Raw genomic sequence first — 24,985 nt, forward strand, 5'->3', positions numbered from 1 at the left:
TTCTCTTCCTTCTCCCCTTTTTCCCTTCACAGAGCAAGGGCGGTGGGAGGATGCCAAGTCAGGAGGAGAGCCCTGCCTGAGACTGAATCAGCTGGAAACATGATCTTGGACTTCTGGCTTCCAAAACTGTAAGAAAATAAATTTCTTGTGTAAGTCACCCAATCGGTGGTATTTTGTTATAGCAGCCTGAGAAGACTAATACAGGGAAATTACTTAATTCTCTGTACCTTGTTTTTTTTTTTTTTTTAAAGATTTTATTTATTTATTTGACAGAGATAGAGACAGCCAGCGAGAGAGGGAACACAAGCAGGGGGAGTGGGAGAGGAAGAAGCAGGCTCATGGCGGAGGAGCCTGATGTGGGGCTCGATCCCATAACGCCGGGATCACACCCTGAGCCGAAGGCAGACGCTTAACCACTGTGCCACCCAGGCGCCCCTGTACCTTGGTTTTCTTATTGTAAAATGAAGATAACAAATAGGCCCACTTCCTAGTGTTGCTTTGATGAGCTGAGTGTAATAATCTCAACTAATGTTAGTAACATATCATAATGATTGAGAATACAATTTATTGTTTTCTATATGTATCTAGAAGAGAATCAACTCATTTTATTTGGGGAAGGAATCTTTTTTTAAAAAAACTAAGTGCATTACATGTATTTATATTTATATTGTGTGTAGAAGAATCAGTGTGAGCCTGAGAAAGATTTAAAGTTATGGCAAAGAATGCTAAATACAGAAGTCTGTGAAATGTAAGAAGAGTAAATTAAACAAAGTTTTTTATATGAATTTTGGGTTTTTATGAAGGTGTGACTCAAATGGGACTAGACTTAGAGCAATGAATATTGTTTTTAAGTTTGCGAAGCTCCTCAAAATGTACTCCAAATAAATACATGCAAATTATTAGAGATCTTATTTCAAACAATAATAAAAACAAGAAAAATCAAAAAGCATTCAGAGTATATGGTTGATTTAATTATTTTAGCCCCAAATTTCAACGTGAAGTTTTGACTGCATGCAACTATTTGCAACCAGTTTGATTTTTTTTCTTTCTTGCTTTCTTTCTTTCTTTTTTGGATGAGTTGTCATTTCAGTGTTTTGGAGACACAGAGCTAGTCAATTTAGTAAAGCAAAGGTCAAGTTAATTATTTGTTGTTATAAAAGAGGAAACGAGTAACTGATTTAATGAATTTTGTATTTTTTAAACTGGTAATCCTTGTGAGTTTTAGATAAAACATTAATGAAATCAGAATTTCTTTTCCTACTATTTGGCAAATTGCTTACTGCATTAGGTGCCTTAATAAATCTTTGGGACCCAGAACTGAAAGCAGATGTACTTGTGGGGCAGTGGGTGGGAATGGTGGGTGAGGAGGAATATGGAGGTAAAACCAATTGTCTTCAGTCATTTGATTGATTGACCTAACAAATTTCCTACTGTTCCTGAAAGCATTTCTAGTTTGTTGCTGATGCCTTAAAGAGGAGGATGCAATTCTTATAAGAAAATAAGAAACCAAGGGTGGGAAAGAGTATTGATCAAAAATGAGAGATAAGGTAGGGAAACAGATTTTTTTGAAAAAAATCTTTTAAAAATCATTCTTTTCCCTCTTAATTAACAAGTCTGGTTAGTTAGAGGAAGAAGAAGGTGGGAGAGAGAGGGTGAATACAGAATTTCAGCGTCATCAATAAAGTGTGCCCACATTGCATATTTTACCATAATTCTGTAAAACTGGGGCTCAGTAGCAAAAACTATAATGGATCTAAATATAATAGTATTTTCTTAGTATAAATTGTATTCTCATGGTGCTTGTAATAGAATAATAAAGTCTTTTAATAAGCAGTAGAAAAATCATAAATATAAAACCAAGTAATGAAAACCTGTAGCTTAAAATAAAACACTTTACAGCACTCTAATTTGTTTGGTATCTTAATTAAATTATCTGAACTTAGTATTGTAAGTTCAGTGTGTAATTAGATAATTCCTTTGCCTAAGAAAAAGAGACTTCTTAAAAAGTGCTTTCTCACTTAAGTTATGAATAAGAAAATATTAATGTGCTTCATATCCATTTTATTAAGTGGTGCATAGGAAGCGGCAGAGACTAGAAAACTTTAACAAGAATGCACGTTAAAAAGTGATATAAAAGTTATTTTGTTTTGAATTCCCACCTGAAAATTTCAGAGAGAGAATAGAATATATCCAATTTTTAAATACTACATTAGAAATAGTTTTATTTGATCGAAAGTAATGAAAAGACAACATTTCTTGGTAACCTAAGAGAGTATATTTGATTGCAAGCTTTCAGTATCTGTAAGTGCCGTTTGCAGATGACATTGTTTCCTAGGCAAAGCAAAGTATGTCATTGGGAAAACTATTAAAACTAAGAACATTGGTAAAGTGGCCACTTTCAAAATAAATACTATAAATAAGTGGTTTTATCAGTAATAAACATCAAAAAGAACAAAAAATTACACTAAAATGGTAACATATAAAGTTTCTAGGAAAAATCTCAGTAAAAATGTGTAAGTCTGTATGAACAAATTTAAAACCTCATAGAGGAAATAACTAAAAGACTATTTTTTTCCTTTTTGTATCTCTAATGGTATAAATTTGCTGGATACATAGTAGGCCATGAAATATATGTTGAACAACTAATGAATCAGCCTTGTGGATATGTAGAATATAGCATGGGAAATGCTTTCATGGTGTAAAAATATTGCAGTGTTGACATTCAGCGTGTGTGCATATATATAAAATATGTACGTATATATGTTTTTGTTTAATGTATATATCCTGAATGTCAACATGGCAATATTTTATATTTATATGTTCTATATAGATGTTTATTTAATATAAAAATGAATATTCTTCTCAATATTGCATCTAGTATCCTATATAACAGAGATAATAGAAGCTTGTCATTCTAGTATTTAATCAGAATGTCAAGGGTTACAGATTTATTCTTTTATATTTACTTAATTTACTCCTAAATTTTAATGCCTAGTTGTTATGTACTCCGTTTTTTGCATATATAAGGCCAAAATGTTCAATTACTAAAACCAAACACACACTTGCATACACATGCATCCACACACACACAAACACACGCAGTAGTTAACCAAACAGAATAAAACCTAGTGTCCCAGTTCAAATCAGTATCTCATTTCACCCATCCTCCTACCCACCCATTGATCCATTAATCCATCAACCTATTGATCCATTGGTTCATCCATCCTTTATGCATACATATAATAAAGTTTATTGCTCTTATAAACTGCTATCATTAACCTGTTTCAACCAAGGAAACAAAAAGTAACCAGAGAGAGTTGGAAAAATGGAAGAGTATTGCCATGTAAGTCTTGGAAAGGCAGTTTCAAGGAATTGGGAGGAATCCATTGGGATCAGATAGAGAGATTATGTTTTGATAGTATTCTATTGGATTCATCACTTAGGATGCTACTGGTGAATTTCAAGATAGCAATTTCAGTAGGTTCATCAAGTGCAAGCCGAATTCAGTTGTACCTAAGGTAAGTGGGATGAGGTGGAAGTAAGGAGATGATGTGTCATCCTTAATCGGTACTGTCCTTATAACCGGGAAAGTGCGGCCTCTGCCCGCAGAACTGTATTGTAAAAGAGCATACGTATCACAAGCACACACTCTCACAAGCTTATTAAAGGACATGTGGGCAGTGCCGTTAATCAGGGATTTGGAACTTAGCGCTTTCATAGCATAGGCAGTGAACCTAAACATCCTCTTTTGTGATAGACCATTCAGTCTCCAGGGAAATGCTTCTCTTCATCTCTTGCACTTTGTCCTTGTAGCAAAAAGTGACTGTGTCTGAATGCCATGAAGATTTGTCTGTCAGGCCATTGTCAAAATCATAGATGGATATACCTTCAAAGTACAGGACTGATCTGAGCAAGTGGTTAGGTAAAAGAAAATAAAAAGATATTAATTAACTTGTCAAATTCTTTCTCTCACAAAGTATCATTCCTAGCAGTTCTGAACATCTATAGTCTCTGTTCCTCTGTGTTCTAATTCCTGGTTCTGAAAGCACTCAAAAATAGTACACAATTTGCAGCATTTGCATGGCAGCTAAGAATTGGTTTGTAATATTAAATCACATTACTATAATGATTATTTTTTTTGCTTTAATTTACATGTTTGATGAAAATACATGGAAAATTTGGATGCTTTGAATACAGTGACATTTTATATTTTAACTCTTAGGTCATTCCAATCAGTAGAACAAAAATAACATTATAATATTGCTTATAAAATAATTTGTGATTTTGATGAAATAAAGGGAAAAATATGTTGGAATATAATTTGTGAATTAGACGTGTCTTTGTTTATTACATGGCCAAACACTGCTGCCTCAAAAGAGAACACTCAGATATACACAATATTGATTAAATTCAATCATCTTTGACATTTTACGTAATTTCAGTCACATAAAAATACGGTTTTATACATATTTTTACATTTCTAAAAAAATATGAAGGTAGCTTTATCAAAGCAGAAGAAAAATATTTTTACTTAACAGTGTGTTAGCTTGGTTTGTAATTTTTAAGTATTCAGACATGTGGTATGTGGGCTTCATTTGTATTCTTGCTTTGGGCCTTGCAAATCGTAGGAGTGGGTCTAATGTGATTACATTCTTGGACATTTGTCCACTTACATAGTTTCTTAAGATAAGTTTATAGAACAGAATTACAAAGTCAAAGAGAAAGCATTGTTTTATGAGCATTTAGATCTGTGATGATTTTCTAGCAAAGACACCTTTAATAAATGAAAATACTGTTTGTTGAGTACCTTTCACTCTCCTTCTACCAGAACATCCTTCTTGATTTTGTTACTGAATCTGTAAGTTATTGTAGTGCTGAAAAGTTTTGCAGATCTCTTCCACAGATGTAGAGACTGAGAGGAAATGAGAGGGGACCTGGGGAAGTGGGGAGGACAGCTGGAAGATGCTTTCTTTGGACTCAGGTTTTATCAGTGGTCTCTGTGCTGCAGTTTAGTTGAGATCCAGGAATCCCTTAGCCTGGAAATTTGGTTGTGGTCCAAAATTTTTTTCAAAACAAATAGCATTTTAAAAAATTATACAAAAGTATGTTTTTGTGACAAAATATAAATCAGAAATTTTATGAAAGTATGGAGAGATGATAATTACCTACAGTCCTATACCTAGAGAAAAATTGCTATAGTATTTGTGTGTGTGTATATATATATTTCAGACTTATGTAATGTAAATATGTATGTGTATTTGTGTGTGTGTGTATATATTTTAAATTTTACCCCCCACTTAATATACTGTGAACATATATCCATGTCAATACATATCTAGGATTGAATTTCATTGATACATGCATATACCTTAATATATTCATTTATGATTTATATCACCTTCTTAGATATCTAAGATGTTTTACTTCCATAAATAATGTCAAGATAAACATCTTTGTACATAAATCTTTAGAATTTTATCCATTTATTATTACTTTAAAGCATTTTCAGCAAAGTGGAATTACTGATTTTAAAATAAATGTACTTTAAAGCTTTTGATAAACATTGTCAAATAACTCTCCACAAAGGGTATATGTATTTTACCCTGCAGTATGTGAAGGAGATTAATTGGCTAATTCACTGTCATTCTTTTTTACCCTTTACCAATCTCAGTGGCAATCCAAAATAATTTTTGTTTTACTGTGTATAGGTACAAATAATTTTAGATAAACTTTCTTGTATTTATGGACAAATACATTCATTTGTGAATTGTTCATATAATTTCCCTATTATTGTCTGATGTCTTCAACTTATTCTTCCTTATGAATACATCTTACCAGAAAAAATATTAAAACTTCATCTCAATTTAGTAACAATTAGGAAATTATTTATTGACCAATGTTCTGTTTGAGGGCACTAAATAGACAAGATGAACAAAATAGACGTGACAGCTGAGCTGAATGACTCATTTAGTGATCAAGCCAAGGAAGATAGAAGAAAAAGAAAGAGGGTCTTTGTACCTGAAAAGCTGTTTTAACCCAGACAAGTTGTGATTAAATTTACATTGCTTTAGAACAAGGAAACTGGCTCTATAATTCATATTGTTATATTTTCCAATTTTGTTATTTTATATTGGTCTATTACAAATAAAAATTTAATATAGTTTTAGAATTCAGATAGTTTAGAGTAGCATATCAGAAAAAGCAGCATGTCCTACTCTGTTCCTCCTCCCCCTGTACTCCCACCGTACAGAAGCAGCCGCCCTCATCGCTTTAAGTTACCGAGACAAGTGTTTGCATATTTATAAGTAATATATTTAAGTATCTTTAAATGTTAGCTATTATGAATTGATTTGATGTTAAGAAAGATGGGTTTTCACCCTATTATACTCTCATACATGCACATACACACACAGACACACACACATCAAACACCTATACTTCTCAAAATTACAATGCTTATTTAAATCATTTTTGTGAGTTTCTGTTGTATAACCATGACTGGGGTTTCTCAGTGTCAGCACTGTTGACACTTGGGGCTGGCTGATTCCTTACTGTGAGAGGCTCTATTGTCCACTGTCGGTATTTAGGAGCATCCCTGTGTCTATCTCCAAGATGCCAGTAATACATCCCAGTTGAAGTAACCCCAAATATGTACTGGCATTGCGAAATACCCCCTAGAGGATGAAATTTCCTTCAGTCAAGAACTACTAATTTCTCCTGTAAGTGGTGAGTTGTTTTTTTAAAATATTATTTGCCACTGAAATTACACATCATTCAATTATTTTACTCTTTCCATACAAATTTTGTTTTTATTGGGAGTTAATGATTGCATTGTGTGTATATGTAGGAGTTTGCTTCGTTTTATGTGTAAATCCACGGACAGAAAACCTCTCTTAATATGTCAGAGACATCCGCTAATCTATCAGCTCTGTTTTCTCTGGGAGGTATATCTCTGTCCTGCTCCAGTATGGACTGATTGCTTTCTTAGATATAAAGCTGTCATTATGCAGCTTCTTGTCATACTAAGAATTTCCTTTGCCTTAATAATCTGGTAAAGCCCATTTCCCGTGTTCATGTGTATTGGTTCTAAGTTGCATTTGGCTGCTCGTAACATACCAAAACGTCAGTAACTTAAGCAATAAATTGGCTTTTTGCTGATCTAAATGTAGTAGAGAGCTAGTTCTCTGCTGTTATGATAGCTCCAAAAGTTATCAGATTCTGGCTCCGAGTCTTTTTGTGACACCATGCTTATGCACGGCTTGCCTTCTGATGTTCAATAAAATGTCTGCTATATCTCTGATGTCTCTGCACTCAAAGCAAGAAACAGGAGGAAAGGTGGGAAGAAGACAAAAAAGATCTTGTGCAAGATTCGTTTTTGTTTTGTATAAAATTCTATGTCAGAAATTATGTTCTCTTAGATTAAGATGTTGAAACTGTTCCTTTATTGTCTTCTGGCTTTTAGTATTGCTACTGAAAAGTCTCATATCATTCTGATTCCTGATTCTTTGTGATTAATTTTTTTGTTTTGTTTTAGATGCTTTTAGCATCTTTCCTTTATCTTTACCATTTTTAATTTCATGACAATCTTCTTAGTCTGGATCTTTTTTATTTGTTTTGCTGGGCACTTGGAGGAGCTTTTCAAAAGGGAAAGTCAATTTCTTTTGGATAATTTTCTTATAGTATTTCTTTTTTTTTTTTTAAGATTTTATTTTTAAGTAATCTCTACACCCAACATGGGGCTTGAACTTATAACCCCAAGATCAAGAGTTATGTGATCTACTGACTGAGCCAGCCAAGCACCCCTCCTTAGTATTTCTTTGATAATTTACTCCCCTTTACTTTTTCTATGCTTTGATTTGGATGTTAGGACTCTAATTAGTTGAATGTTGAAACACTTGAATTGATTCTATAATTTTTCTTTTTTTCCCCCCTTCATTTTTAAATTATTTTCTTTTTGGTTCTGTTTCTGATAAGTTTTTCAATTTTAACTTCAAAACCTTCTCTTGAATTTATTTCTGCTGTCCACTTATATTTTCTTTCTTGTTCTCTGTTTCTGTTTTATAATCTGTTTTTACATCATTATTTCAATAACTTATCATTTCTCTGAACACATGAATGATGAAATTTTAGCATTTTCTTCGCTTCTGCAAGGTGCCTTTCCCCAGCTTCTTTTTTTCTTTTTCATTAAGATACAGTCCTGAAATACCTTGTAATGCTTTGATAATCTGTTCCTCTTTAAGAGTGAGGTGTTTAAAAGGTAATTTGAAGATTTCTCTTTGTACAGAGGTTGTCATCTTTCTTCAGCATGGTAGGGACTTGACCATTTCATTGGGAAAAGCCCGAAGTCAGTATCTGTAGATATGTTTTTTTTTCTAGTTTTATTGAGATATAATTAACATGTACCATTACATAAGTTTAAAGATGTGCACCATAATGATTTGATATATATATTGTGTTTTCTAGTTCTGATCAGACTCCTTGTAGATGACTACTCTAATCCCCTGCTCAGGAGAGAGATATAAACTTGGCTGTTAGCATTCTGGGAATAGAGCACGAGAACTGGAATGCAAGCTTCTTTTTTAGGGTGTATAATTCAGTAACTTTTCCTGTTTCAGAATGGCACAGTATTCCTGTCTTCATCTGTGCAGCCTCAAATCCACAGGTTTTTAAGTTCAAATTTTCCAGAAACTTAACTCCAGTTTGTGTGGTAGGGGAGCTTGATATGAGGGTCTAAAGTCTCTTTATAAAGACTTTCAACAAATCCTCCCTTTTTCAGACCCATCTTCTATTTCTGCCTATACAAGTACCTGTACATTCAATTACTGAGTCCCTCGGGTTCTATGGCTGGAATTGGTTTCAAGTGTCTTTCTGTACTAGGACAGTTACCACTCTTGAATCTTATTTTTGTCTTCTGTGTCTTTACTGATATATCTTAGGAGCTCTAGTTAACTTTTCATTTGCTTTCCCCTTGTGCTTTGTCCATTTTTATTGATTTTTTCTTGTTATTCTTGGAGGCTGAAGATAAATGATTATGTTCAATCTGCTGTATTTATCAGAGTTTTCATTAATTTGTTTTAATTTCCCAGGGTATATTTAAATGATCTCAAATGTATAAAGAAAAAGAGCATTTTGATGTAGTTAGGTTAAGATAATGGAAAAAACTAGTTACCCTGAGTTGACTTAAGGGGCTGGTCTGCCTGATGGGGCTTTGACAGTTGGTGCCATGAATTATTTGGCCAACAAAACATAGCAAGATTGTATAATTTAATCCCCACTTTAGGTATTCCTTATCATGATAACTTGTACAGCTGCTACCTTTGTTAGAATGAATAAGTCAAATGTGCCAAGATTTGAAAGATGCTTATGTGGTTATCTGATAAAAAGTGACTTGAAACTAATGTATTTTTGTATCACTTCCACCCTTCACTTCCAAACTGATTTTCACATTAGTTATCATGAATGAAGAATTTATGAGTTATCTAATCTCATACCCAATCTTGAGTTGAAATTCAGTGAGAACAATTGGGGATTCCACAGAGCTCCCTTAAGTCGAGAGTTTGAGCTGAACAGGTTACACGTCACTAGTACAGCATGGCATTGGTAGGAAGATGCAGGAGTAGAAGAGTAGGGAGGAGGAAGTCTGCAGTGGTCAGAGTATATTTCTAATTTTCTAGCACATGACCGATGTGGAGGATTCCTACTCAACTTATTATCAGCGGTTACATTGCCTGACTTGTGAGGCAGTATGCAACGTGCCTTTGGTCATAAATTTAGTGAAATGGCCTTATTATTTGGATTGTACTGAATCCCTAGTGCATTTTGTACTTGCCTCAATTTAGCTCAATATTTGCCTGGTAAGCGCAAGTCACTTCTCAGATGACATAGTCCTTGAAATGCCATATGGGAATAAATAGTTGTATTTGATTTTTGATTATTTTTGAAATGCAGCAGTGAAAAGCTGTGGTAAAATATAATAAGGTTTAATCCCTGGATAAAGGAAATTGCTTCATTTCAACTACCATATTCTATGTCTTACAGAAATGCTAACTCATATTATTAAGAAGTACATTGCATTATATGTCTCAAGAGTAGAAAATTTTTTGCATTCTAATTAAATAGATTACATTCTTGGGTTAAGCAAAACCAAGAAAACAGCAGTGAGATTTGGCTTTAAGTTTCAGATGTTAAGGAAAAGAAAAAAACAAATGCAGAGTTTAACAATTTTTATTTGTATTTTTTGACAATAGCAAGATGTGAGGATAATTTTTGCATGTGTGTGCAAAAAAAAAAAAAGGAAATTTGTTTTCTGGTTCTTTATACAGAGAACATGCACAAATAAAATCTTCAAACATAAAAAAACATTGCCCAAACGAATGGTTCCTGTATCAACTTTCAGTAGAGGCAAAGAACATTACATTAAGTTGTGCCTCAGTGAAAACAGTTCTTTGAAGGGCTAAGATAGTGTGGTAAATGTGCTTTACTGTCTGATGGTTTAATAGAGGAATGGGTCTTGGGGAATCAGACAGATGGATGTCGGCACATCCATTAGGCGCTTTGCACACCTAGAAGTAGAAGGAACGAGTAGAAGGGACCTTAAGATTCTGTAGAATTTCTGTGGGAAATTCAGTTCTTCCTTAGACCTTCAGGAGTATGGAAGGGTTACTTATCTCTGAAGTAATCATGATTATATCCCTGTAACAGAAATTCTTTATGGTGTTCATATCTTGTGATGCACACTCAGGTTCATTCCTCTATTTCCTATTATGGGTAAAGATGTCTATTTTTATTTGATTGCATACGTGGAAAATTTGTTCTTGTTGATATCCATAGGAAGCTGAATATTCAGAAAGTAGATGAATGGACTGGAAGCATACTTTTATTCTCCTTAAATGTGCTACCTATTCAAACATGTAAATTTAAAGATTTATGGCTCAGCACTTTGTGGCATAGTTACTATTTTCTTCCAAATTTAGTGCTAAAAAATTTAAACAATTGTATTCATGTACCCGGGCTGCCATTATAAAATACCATAGACTGGATGGCTTAAAATAAATTTATTTTCTCATAGTTTTGTAGTCTGAAAGTCTGAGATCAGGTTGCTACCATTGTCAGATTCTAGTGAGGCATCTGTTCCTGGCATACAGAAGGCAACCTTTTCTCTGTGTCCTCACATAGCAGAGGGAGCAAGTGCCCTGGTGTCTTTTTTATAAGGGCAGTAATTTGATCATGAAGGTCCACTCTTGTGACCTCACCTAAACCTAATACATCCCAAAGGTCTTATCTCCAGATAGATACACTGTGGGGTAAGGTTTCAACCTATGAATGTGGAGGGGACACAATTTTAGTCCAGAGCAACATTACCTGGATTTTAATGTTGAGTGTTCTGGTTGACTCCTCTAGATTTCCCTGCTGCCAGTGTTTGCAAACCAGGATGTGTGGCCATCTTTCTGTCTGACTAAAGTACCAGGGCTCTTTCAGGAGAACTTATATCTTTTATTTTGGCTGCCCCTCCCCTTATTTTTAAAGGTATGGTCAACAGACTCAGTTTTGTAGAATCCCGGAATTCTTGGTTAAATGATTGGTAGATCTGATGAAAAAGGAAGGCAAAAGAAAAAATTCAGAAGCAATGCAGAAATTTTAAACAGACTCCATATCAAGCATGATTTTATACCCACTTTCCATCAAACATAAAGCACATACATAAACTTATAATTCTAATTGCTTGGTACAACTTACTCATTTATCACTCTACCTAAACATATACATACATATAATGCAATGCATGTAAAATAATGTCCCTGATCCTTTTATTTTGCAGATTTCATGTGAACCCACACCTGCAGTGTAAAAATTAACACATTCATTTAAACAAAAGGTTCATATGGTAATTCTGTTTGAATTACACAGTACACCAGTTTCCATTCCCACCAACAGTGCACAAGGGTTCCTTTTTTGCACATCCTTGTCAAGATTTTTTTTTTTTCATGCTAGACATTCTGATAGATGTAAGGTGATACCTCTTTGGGGTTTTGATTTGCATTTCCCTGATTAGTAGTGATGTCGGGCATCATTTCATGTGTCTGTTGGTTATTTGTATGTCTTCTTTGGAAAAATGTCTATTCAGGTTCTTTACCCATTTTTTAATTGGATTATTTGTGTTTTCTTTGGTGTTGAGTTGTAGAAGTTCTTTATATATTTTGGATATTAACCTTATCAAATATGTCATTTGCAAATATCTCCTCACTCTGTAGGTTGCCTTTTTGTTTTGTTGATGGTTTTCTTCACTGTGCAAAAGTTTTTTTTTATTTTGGTACAGTCCCAATAGTTTAATTTTGCTTTTGTTTCCCTTGCCTGAGGAGACATATCTAGAAAATGTTTCTACTGCAGATGCCAGAGAAATTACTACCTATGTTTTCTTCTAGGAGTTTTATGGTTTTAGGTCTCACATTCACGTCTTTCATCCATTTTGGGTTTGTTTTATATATGGTGTCAGAAAGTGGTCCAGTCTTTTTTTTTTTTTTTTTGCATGTAGTTGTCTAGTTTTTGCAATACCATTTGTTGAACTTGTTGAACAGGGTGCCTTTTCCTCCATGATATATTCTTGTTTCCTATATTGTAGATTAATTGACCATATAGACATGGGTTTATTTCTGGGCTCGCTATTCTGTTCCATTGACCCATGTGTCTTCTGTGCCAGTACCATATTGTTTTTATTATTACAGCTGTGTAGTTTATCTTGATATCTGGGATTGTGATACTTCCAGCTTTGTTCTTTCCTGGGATAGCTTTGGCTATTCAATGTCTTTTGTGGTTTCATACAGATTTTAAGATTATTTGATCTGGTTCTATGAAAAATGTTGTTGTTTTGGTAGCTATTGCATTAAATTTGTAGATTGCTTTGGGTAGTGTGGACATAGTAATAATATTAATTCTTCAAATTCATGAGCATGGAATATTTTTCCATTTGTTTGTGTCATCTTCAATATTTTTTATCAGTATCTCATAATTTTTAGAGTATAAATCTTTCACTTCCTCTGTGAAATTTAGTCTTAGGAATTTTATTACTTTTGGTGTAAATGGGATTGTTTTCTTAATTTCTCTTTCTGCTACTTCATTATTAGTGTATAGAACTATGTAACAGATACTTGTATATTAATCTTGTATCCTGCAACTTTACTGAATTTATCAGTTCTGAGTGTTTTGGTAGAGTCTTTAGGGTTTTTATATATAATATCATGTCATCTACAAATAGTGATAGTGTTACTTCTTCCTTACCAATTTTATTTCTTTTTGTTTTCTGATTGCTGTGGTTAGTGCTTCCAGTCCTATGTTGAATAAAAGTGGTCAGAGTGGGCATCTTTTGTCTTATATCACTTTACACTTTTTAAAATACATTTTTTTTAAGTTCTTGAGACCAAGCAAGCATATATGAAAGAATGTGAGCAGTTTTAATTCTATGTGTGCTATTTGCAGAGTAGAGGAACATTGTTTTGTAGATCATAATAAATAGTCCTAGCATTTATATACTTTGTGTTTTTAATATATAGCTAGTTGGGTTAGAAGAGAGAAGACTGGGCCATATTCATATGTATGTGTCTCATTGGACTTTGAGCTCTCTGAGGGCAGGTTCTATAACATACTTGACTCTGGTACCCAGAACAGTATTTGCATAATATAGGGACTCCATAAGTGTTTACTGCCTGATTGAATAAACACTCCAAACTCTCTTGGACACAGCATAATTAATTCAGTGTTTTAATTTGATTTAATGACCAATAGAGACAGCTCATGGTCATATAAATTCATGTGTATCAAGTTTACAACAAAAATGGTGAAGCAACTTATTTCAGTAACAATTATTTATAAGGTTTTCTACTCATCTTGCTGAAAGGTTAAACCTATATTTCAAACAAGGTATTAATTATGAAGCTTTATTTTCTTGTTGCTAGTTTACTTTCTTTTCTGTTACTTCAATTTTGAAGATTACTGTGAACTCGAAAAATATTTCCTACCTCATTGAAGATTCTGGATGACAAGTTCTTGTTTGAAAAATGCCCAGTGGTACTTAGTTTTGGTTGTGTCTGGTGCACTTGCAGAGTACTGGAAACCTCAGGTTAAAAAAATTTCAAGTACATTTTCACAGAAACTCTTAAAGATAGACCAGGATGATTATGAAATCAAGGTCATTTTGCAAGGGTAAAATTCCTTATTGAATTCTAGTTAACCTGAGGATTCTGGTCAAATACCAAGTCAGATAATTGCTTTATGGTGTAGAAAATTTCCTTCTTTGGTTAGAACGTATTTGCTTAATTTTATGGTTTCTTCTGGGGGTGGATAATTGGTGAATATTGCTGATGTTTCATCACAGACATAGTTGTAATATGGTTCTATGGGAAGTGATATGTACTAGCTTGCAGAAGTTTGTGGCTTTTTATATTTACTATCTGGGAGTTGATGAATTCATAGCACTGTGCTTTCATCTGTGAAGCAGAAACCAGAGAGAAATACCTTGGTGCTTTATCTTAAAAAGAATTGGGAAACCTTAAGATGAAATAAGATTATATCATAGCAATGGCATAATAGCAGTTGTCTAGAAACAAAAACAAAATCAACAATCTGTGTAGATGTTAGTTGTAGCATTGTCAGGAACAGATGAGGAGAATTTCCTATTAGTTTATTAGGTAACCAAATAGTGTAGGCCACATTGCCCTTGTAGTGAGAGTATTAGTTTTGGAGTCATACAACACTGGTTTCAATTCCCAGTTCTCCCTTTTAGTAGTTGTGTTTACACAGGCAAGTTAGTTTTCAATGTCTGGCATATAATAGTTCCACAATAAATGGCAGTTACTGTCATTAACTAATAAAAACAACTGGGACGTCTTAATGGAATATTCTCATTTTTTCAATCAGTGTTCCTGTTGAACATATTTGGTTAATGCCATGTTGAATGTTTTGTTGGGGTGAAGTTTTTATTTTGCAGTATTTCCTATTCAATTAACCAAATATCCTTTACTCTTGGTTTATGTAGTAGAAACATCAAAGATTAAAGAAACAAACGTTTTTGCATACTGTATCTCATTTTTGTTAGCTGTTTTAATAGGAGTAACATTAAAAAAATCACTTAGCAGTAGGGGCATGGCCATTTCTTTTATATTTTGGTTATATATTCAGGAAGATAGTGATGGTAGCTGATAAGGTAGTTGTGACTTAATGGTCCCTGAAGGGCTGTTCTGCTGGGACATATTCAGATTTGTCTTGTAAACTGTATTTCCTGGTTAATTTTCCCAGGTGGGACGAGTGTGAAGAGGAGCAGGATCCTGAGGTTTCTTACTTTTTAGTTTTCGAGGGCTGGGGAGACAATATATAAATTAATTAAATCTAAAAAATATATGTTCAATCTATTCCTGAGATTATATTGAACTTAACTCTTTGATTATGAGGTCATGAATTCTAGGTTTGCTATTGATTAGCTGTGTACCTCCTATGAGTTACTGAACTTCGCTGAGCTTAGTTTCTTCATCTATAAAATGTTAATAGTATGTCCCACATTGTTATCAGTTTTATCTAGAACCCTATTGCCTAGATAATGCAAGGGAATTCTTGGTTCAATTCATACTGCAAAATATCTGTTCAGAAAATGATCAGTAGTCTCTGAACCAAATTTTTGAGGCTTGAGAATGCAGAAAGGGAACTGGTAATTGCTAAGTAAGTACATACTATGTGTAAGCTAAATGTTGTGCTATTATTATATGCACTTATCTCATTTAATCCACATACCAGTCCAGTAGGTTTCATTATCTTCATATACCAGATGAGGGAACTGAGTCTTAGACTGTAACTTGTTAAGTTACACAGCTAGAGGCTGATAATGTGAAATGTTTGCTCCATTTGTCTATTATCAGACTCCAAATCCTGTTCTCATGGAATGTACTGTGTTCTTGGGTCTGTGTTCTTTGCTATCACCATAATATCTTCATCATTTCCTGTTGATTAGTTTGTTCCTTCTTATGCTGAGCCTGTGTACTTTACTTTAGCCTACATACCTGCTTGATTGGGATTGGTAAATATATATCTATCCATTTTAAATGTCAAGAAATCCAAGGTATTGATTTTGTAGTTAGCAGGTATAGTAGAGAGGGATATGATTTATACAGCTTATCTTGTAGCATTGTTGTTTAACTCCAAAGGCAAACGCATTCATTTTATGTGCATTTAATAAGCAAAAGACCAATGGCATTAGATTCCTTGATATCCTCTTGAAAAGACATCACATATAACAGAGATTTATTTATATTTTCCTAATTAAGTTGCATATGGATTTACTCTATAGAAAGACAAGGTCTGCATATCTGTGGCAGGATCAGGCATGGTTGAAAGATGAAGTCATTCACAGTTGCTCGGGAATATTAATAATATGACCCCCAAGAGTGGAAGTGCTGTTATCTTTGTGTCCACCTGCCAAAACTTTCAGAGAGGGCACAGAAAACCAGAAGTTCTGCAGCTGCACCAATACGACAGCTCTAAAATGATTATAAAATGGAAAAAAATATTGATTTTTGAGATATTCTTATATGTCAGTTTCAGCCTTGACCACGTCCAATTGTTAATGAAAAATGAAGAATTCTGACATGAAGTTAGTTAAATTAATTTGTCATTCTCCCTCCTATTTATAGCTAAATTTATGTTTTCTACTTGAAGATGGTTGGTAGGTAATGCAAAGCGAATATTTCATAAACTGAACTAGACAAACTTCTGTATACAGAATGCAAGTAAATTTGGTGTTTAAAACAGTGTTTAAGCTTGAAAACCTTGAAACGTTGTAACTGTACTTCACGACAAGATAAGCAACACAAAAATAAATTGCTTTTATTTTTGAGGTTATAGATAGCAGGAAGATAAAATTGGCAGTCATTCCAGAGTTTTACTTTTTCTGGAGAGAGTGCGCCTGAGTGAGGGGTGTTGGGTGGAGTAGGGTGGGGGAGGGGCAAAGGGAGAGGGAGGGAAAGAGAATCCTGAGCTAGCAGGCTCCATGTGAGGGTGGAGCCTGACCTGGGGTTCAATTCCATGACCCTGAGATTATGAACTAAGCTGAAATCAAGAGTCATACCCTTAACCAACTGAGCCACTCAGGTGACCCTCAGGGTTTTACTTTTAATGCTTCATGGATAGTGTATAGGAATATAATTCCTTAAACTTGTGCTTACCTTTCATTTAGTAGAATTTATGTAATCTAGGAGAACACAAGAGTGATCTTGGCTCTTTGAATGTCCTCTTGACTCCTGCCCTTCCCAGCCCAAATCTCAGCAAATGACCCTGCATTAGAAGGAAAATAGGAGCCACCCAACAAAAATTCTCTCAACTTTCCAACCCTTTACCTGTAAATTTATCTATGTCTGTATACTTCAATTATAGAAGGAAGGTGTCAAGACTGATTCACTTTCTAGTGCTCTATACCCCATCACCTCCTGCTACCTCTAGTTTCTTATTGTATCCATAATAGTGGTCTATTCTGTGTTATTCTCTACCTATTCTCTGATTCCTTTTTTCAACTTAGAAATGCTCATTAAGGGGTGCCTTGGTGGCTCAGCTGGTTGAGTGTTTGCCTTCAGCTCAGGTCATGATCCAGGAGTTCTGGGATTGAGGCCCATGTTGGGCTCCCGCTCAGCATAGGGAGTCTGCTTCTCCATCTCCCTCTGCCCCTCCCCCTGCTTGTGTTCTTTCGCTTTAGCTCTCTCAAATAAATAAATAAAATCTTAAAAAGAAATACTCATTAATTCAACAATTATTTATTAAGAATCTGCTTGATGACAAATTCTTTTCTAGGTTCTAGAAGTACAGTATTAAAGGAAATAGACAAAAATACCTACTTCCATGGAAGTTAGAGTCTGGTGATGGGTACAAATGAAGAGTTCATAAAATAAGGTGGTTTGGAAAGGCTTTACCGAGAAGGTGAAATTTGTACAAAGGAGGTAAGAGTGTAGATCTGAGGAAGAGTATTTTAGTAGAGAGAACACCATATATAAAGATCTTGAAAGAGGAGCTTTCTTGCCATGTGCAAGAACAAGAAGGAGGTTATAATAGCTTGAGCAGTCAGTGAAAGGTAGATTACGCAGGGCATTTTTGGCAATTATATGAACTTTGGCTTTTACTTTGATTAGAGATGGTGTGATCTGAATTGATTTTTATCAATATCACCTAGTTTCTGTGTTATACAAGGGCCATGCAGAGGTAAGGGCAGAAGCAAGAAGATCAATAGAAAGCCATCACAAAATCTGGATGAGAGATGAATGTGGTGGCTTAGATTAGAGTGGTGATGGTAGAGTTGTTAAGCAATCAAAATATGGATTTTTAAAAAAGATGTTATTTATTTATTTGAGAGAGAGAGACAGGGATGGCGATAGAGATAGTGAGAGAGAGCATGAGGAGGGAGGAGAGGGAGAAGCAGGCTCCCCACTGAGCAGAGAGCCAACTCAGGGCATAGTCCTGGGATCATGACCTGAGCTGAAGGCAGATGCATAACTGACTTAGCCACCCAGGCGCCCCCTTTAGCTAAAACTGTTTAGGAGTTGCTAAGGGCTAGTGTGGGCTGGAAGAGGATATGGAACCCCTGAGGCCCAAAGATAAAAATATAAAAGAATTTGCACTCACTTGTAGGCTCTTCTCCATGACCTCACTGGGTACTCAAAAAAGATTGGTAGAAGTCTTAAGAAAGTGTCCCTTATGGTATAGGCCAAAAGTGGGGAGGGGAGTAGCCACCTTGGCAAAGGGACAAAATCCTGAGAACCTTCTTCCTTATATCATCTTAATCTGCTGGGGGATGGCAACAGGTGTTTTCACATTTAGGACATATGAAAAACCTTTCAGTTAGGGGAAAAGAAAAGAAATACTCTCTAACCCTGGAGGAGGTGAAGGAATGTGTACTGGGTCTATAACTACCACGGATGTAGGAGCAGGAACACTGAGAAGGCCACACCAATAGGATACAAGGACACTGCTTCTAGGGCTGAAGACTAATCAGAATAACAGGTGATGAGAGCTCCAACCACCAGGCTAAAAATTGCCAAAGAACATTTAATAATGGAATTGTATTGAGAAAATTACGAGAAAGTAGAGAGACTCTTTCTAAGGCATAACACAAAAGAAACATCGAAAGCTGAGAATGGAGCTACATTGACAAAAACTCTCTGACAGGTCAGTCCCTACCATATACATAAGGTAACGTTAGAGGAATTTGAAGCCTGTGGTACAGAGAGTAATCATAGAAATAAAAATCCCAAACCTTGCTCAACTCTTGATTATTATTGGATCAAACCTCCACATTAAAGGCCTAGCAAAGGAAAAGGTGTACTTATTTCTAATAGTTAATAATATTTACCTCAATCTCTAGTATCATTTATAAGAGATCTAGTTTGCAGCAAAATTATGAGGCATACAAAAAAAGAGAAAAAAAACCCATTGTCAAGTGAGCAACAGAACTGGATTCAGATATGACAGGAAGTTAGAAATAATAGGAAGTTTAAAATAACATTGATTAATGGGGGACTTACTGGAAAAAGTGGACATCTATGACCAGATGGGTACTATCAGCAGAAATATAGAAACTATAAGAAATGGTCAAATTGAAAAGCTAGAAATAAAGCAACAACACAGTAACGGAGATGAAAAAAAGCCTTTGATGGATTTATCAGTAGACTTGATATATCAATAAAAGGATCAGGGAAATTGAATATAGGTCAATGGAAATAACCCAGACATAAACACAAGGAGAAGTAGTGTAAAGTAGAGGAAAACATCCAGGATCTTTGTGAACATAATTAAAATTCTGAGGGAGAAGAGAGAACTGGGCAGAAGGAATATTTAAGGAAATAATGGTTGAGAATTCTTCTGAACTAGTAACACATGCTAAACACAGATGAAGAAGCTCAGAGGACACAAAGTAGGATAAATACCAAAGACATCTTGGCATATCATATTCAAACTAATGAATATCAGAGACAGAGGAAATCTTGAAGGCATTTGGAGAAAAAAGGCATATACAGAGGAATAAAGATAAGAATTAAAGCAGACTTTATATCAGAAGCCTTGGTACCAGAGGGCACTGGAATGATATTTTTAAAATATTGAAAGGAAGAATCTGTCAGCTCAGAATTCAATACCCATTGAAAATATCTTTCAGAAAAAGAGCAAGAAATAGACTTTTCCAGAACAAAAAACTACTGAAAATACTGAGAGAACTCATTGCCAGCAGACCTGTTATATAAGAAATGGTAAAGGAAGTATTCCAGGCTGAAGGATTTTGGATTTTGCAAAGAAATGAAGAGTGCTTAAAAATAAATGAAGATAAAAATTTTTATTTTCTAATTTTCAATTGCTTGAAAAGATAGCTGAATATTTAAAACAAACTATAGCAGTGTATCGTGTTTAGAACATATAAAAGTGAAATATATGACATTAGTATAAATGTTGGAAGGTAAACATTGGGGAAACATTTATTGTAAGGTCCTTACACTACAGCATGATATTATTTAAAGATGGACTATACAGCTGAAAGTGTATATTGTAAAATCTAGGACAATCACTGCAAAATAATAACGATGTATAAATGATAAGAGGGGGACTAACAGAATCCTAAGAATGCTTGATTAATGCAAAAGAAGGCAAAGAAAGGAAATAAAACAGATGGAACATGTAGAAACAGCTAGAAAGTTGCAGATTCTACCTATCAATAACCACATAAAAGCTTTAAATTCACCAATTAAAAGTCCTATGTTGTCAGATTGGATGTAACAAAAAACCCCAACTCTATGCTCTCTATGAGAAACTCACTTTAAAAATAGAAAAAATAGAATAAAGTGTTAGGATTAAAAAACGTGTAGCATACAGATAATAAGAAAAAGAAAGCTACAGTAGCTCTATCAGTATCAGACAAATAAGACTTCAGGATAAGTAGTACCACAAATGAAGAAGAGCTTCACATGACACAGATCAATTCTCCAAGAAGACCTGTCAATTATAAATAATTATGCACTTAAAAAAAGAACAAAAGCTGATATAATTTAAGAGAAAAAAGAAATACACAATTTTAGTTGAAGATTTCAATATTCCATTAACTGATACCACAGTCAGAGAGAAAATCTGCATGGATATAGACGATTTGAATAATAGCAGATAAGTTGACCTAATTGACATTTAGAACAGTCCCCTCCAAACACACCCACATCCCCCTCCCCCCACCCCCAGGAAAGAATACACATTTTTTTTTTTTTGCAAATGCACATGGAATAATTACTAACCTTAACCATATTTTGGGCCATAAAATAAACCTTACAAACTTAAAGTAGTAGGAATCATACACACTATGTTCTTGGACCCTAATGGAATTAAGATAGAAACAAATAATAGATTTCCAGAAAGTACCCAGGCCCCACAATTCTGTTAACTTACCTGTGGCCCCCTCTAGATAAGCTTCTATCACCCTCACATCCTGTGGCTAATGGTCAACAAGGACTATTATTGAAACGTCCGATCCACTCCTTACTGGCTTTAGCTCTTAATTTTTAGACATGCACCTGTATTTTTTTTTTAAAGATTTTATTTATTTATTCGACAGAGATAGAGACAGCCAGCGAGAGAGGGAACACAAGCAGGGGGAGCGGGAGAAGAGGAAGCAGGCTCACAACGGAGGAGCCTGATGAGGGGCTCGGTCTCATAACNTTTTATTTATTCGACAGAGATAGAGACAGCCAGCGAGAGAGGGAACACAAGCAGGGGGAGCGGGAGAGGAGGAAGCAGGCTCACAACGGAGGAGCCTGATGAGGGGCTCGGTCTCATAAAGCCGGGATCACGCCCTGAGCCGAAGGCAGATGCTTAACCGCTGCGCCACCCAGGCGCCCCTGCACCTGTATTTTTGACTTGAGATTGACCTTGATTTCCCCGTCTTGACCTTTTGTGTTGTTTTAGAACCTTCGCTGCCTCCTTTTGCTTTCTACTGCTCATAGTGGTATGCCCATCAAACAATATCCCCAGAATGCCTAATTTGTTACCCTCCTGCTTGGCCAAAACCCATAAGGTAATACTTGGTAGAGGTCTACCCAGAAGTGTCAGTCACTCTCTGATTTACACTCTCACTGTAGCTCACCCCTGATTGAATGAAATATAATATGGAAGGAATTTTTGTAATCATTGGCATGAAGTAAGTTTGCAACAAATACTAGCTGTTAGTATTAATATATCTTTTTGTCTTTTTCTTGTTTTTGTTATATTGCTATATTTGTTCCGTTTTTACCTTCAGCTTCTTTCCTCAACCTGCATTTACTATTGATAAATACGATCACCAGTCCACAAGTTACTCAAATTATAAAACTGGACTTTTATACTCTCTCAATTTCTCTTTGTTTTCCTCCAGTCACTAACTACTATAGAGCCTACCTCCTGAACATCTATTGTATTTTCTCTTCTCTCTTCCCTCTTGCTCCTGTCTCTTTATACCTTGCCTGAGCTATATAGTACAGTAGTTTCCTAACTAGATTCCTTTTCTTGAAGTCATCCCCTACCATGATTCCAGAAATGTATTTCCAAGACACAGAGATGATCCTGTGTTTATTTTTATTTTTTTTTAAGATTTTATTTATTTATTTAACAGAGAGAGACAGCCAGTGAGAGAGAGAACACAAGCAGGAGGAGTGGGAGAGAAAGAAGCAGGCTCCCAGCAGAAGAGCCTGACATGGGGCTTGATCCCAGAACTCCAGGATCACGCCCTGAGCTGAAGGCAGACGCTTAACGACTGAGCCACTTAGGCGCCCCTGATCCTGTGTTTAAAACACAGTATTCATTCTTATTGGGAAGCACTTGAAGCCCTTCATTGTATCCTCCCTCAGAGTGACCAGTCTCATTTTTGATTACTTCATTAGATGCACTCATTAATGCCACACTACTTGGAGTGCTTCCAAATTGTTTACATCTTTTTGCTTTTGTACATATTTTTTTTCCATAGGGAAGCTCTCATACTTTTTGTTTGGGTGTGGACACGATTTAAATTCTGCCTCATTTCTAAAGCCTTCACTGATGGCTAACTTCTGTCCTCTCCAGTGACAACACTCCAGATATCCCATCCAATGTGGTATTCCTTTTGGTACTTACCAAGTGTGTTATTGTTCTAAATTCATATGTCTTTTTTCTTCACTAGATTAACCTTTATCCAAGCCCCAGCCCAACGCTGGACACAATTAATGCAGAATGACTGCATAAATAGAATGAAATAGAATGGGCAGAGTTAGGTTGAGTAATCTCCCATGAAACTTCCCAGACTCATGCTTCCATAATGCATTGAAACTCAATAGACAAGAATCAACTTTTAAAAATGTGTTCAAATTAATCAGATGATGTAGAAAGCATATCAAATATTATGTAGTTTCTTTATTTTCAAGGCATTATATTTATCAATACATTCTTTGGATTTTCTAGTATTGTATCACACATAGTTTATAGATGTATGTGCATTTAATTATTTCTAAATTTTATAAACATATGATTTATTCTTTTACTTCAAAATAATGGTCAAAATTTGAATTGGCTATCAATCTTTAGCTATAGAAAAATGCCTCCTGTGCATAAAATGTGATTCTATACTGAGAGTGTGAAATTTTATCTACTATAAATTTTTTTTGGCAGATGTGCTGAAAATATGATCAGTGATGAAATCCTTAAGCAAGAAATCTTCAACAAAATAGGATAAATTTAGTGCTCAAATACGTTTGTTGCTCACAGGGTTCTATTTGACCTCTTGATTTGATCGTGTCAAGACCCCAAATTGGGTCCTGAATGGATGGCTACTGGATGTATCCAAATTACTATATATTACACTTAAGCAGATATCTTTTTGCCTTAGTATTTTATTGGCTGGATGTGTAATTTTTTTCTGAAGAGTTACAATAGCATTACTAGATTCAATAAGTCAAACAACCTTTTCGAATTATTCCTACTATATGTAATAAATTTGAGAGTGATTGATTAGAAAGAGCTCTTTTTTCCAATATGCTTATAGATTGATATCAAGACAGTACCAGGATTACTGCTCCTAATTTTGAGACCATCAACAACAATATTATATGTTGATATATGTGTCTAACACTGTGGCAAGGAATTTACATATATATATATATATATATATATATATATATAATATTATAGTTTAATCATTACAAAAAACCCTGTGTAGTGGATGTGGTTATTATCCATATTTAACCACAAAGCAAACTAAGGCGTAAAGATTTTAATGAACTGATCTCAAGTCACAGTTGTTAAGTAGTAAAGCTGAGATTTCTACTCATAGTAGACCTTGTTTTTTTTTACTTCCACAACCTATTGCCACCCTAAATTTCACACACAAAAAAATGTGAACAGTTAAAAAGTACATGGACTAAATCATAGTTTAGTGTAACAACCTAGAAATATTGTGGGCAGTACATGATTAATTGCCAAAAAATGTAAAGATGGCTTTGGGTTTATCTTGATTTTCTAGAGTACTTTAAGACCAGCTTCTTTCTCTTCTCTTGTAATGCACTTCCTCCTTTAAACATTCCCCTTGCAGCTCCAGTTTGATAGCAAAGTCCAGAATTGTACAAATTCACTCAAAGTATTTTTCCTATACAGATTTAAAAAATATACTGATTAAATTTTTGTTCTTTTGAAATACATACAAAAACTGATCTCCTGCTTCCGTGTATAAGCCAATTAGCTTTCCCACTTATACATCAGGATTAAAGGATAGCTCTTGTTGAATTTTTACAAAATGAATTGGACTAAAATGTTCTCATATCTATCAAGAATGTGCCAATCAAATAGCCATATGGTAATAGCAGATGTCTGGCTGTGACCTATAAAGGACAGCTTTTTAATATAGGTTCTTACCGTACATATTTAATTTTTCCCTTATTTTAAAGCTTCTCTCCATGCTATCTTAGTTCACAAAATTCAGAAGTAATTG

General features: G+C 34.8%; 1 long non-coding RNA gene across 1 annotated transcript in view; it reads left to right on the forward strand.

The window, feature by feature from the left end:
• LOC117801779 overlaps window positions 1-24,985 on the forward strand; it is a 325,078-nt gene that overhangs the window by 20,346 nt on the left and 279,747 nt on the right. The window contains exon 3 of the long non-coding RNA XR_004624496.1: window positions 33-128. This is a non-coding gene — a long non-coding RNA (uncharacterized LOC117801779). The remainder of the gene's footprint in view (window positions 1-32; window positions 129-24,985) is intronic.

This window comes from Ailuropoda melanoleuca, chromosome 4 (assembly GCF_002007445.2).
Source record: "Ailuropoda melanoleuca isolate Jingjing chromosome 4, ASM200744v2, whole genome shotgun sequence".
NCBI classification, from domain to species: domain Eukaryota; kingdom Metazoa; phylum Chordata; class Mammalia; order Carnivora; family Ursidae; genus Ailuropoda; species Ailuropoda melanoleuca.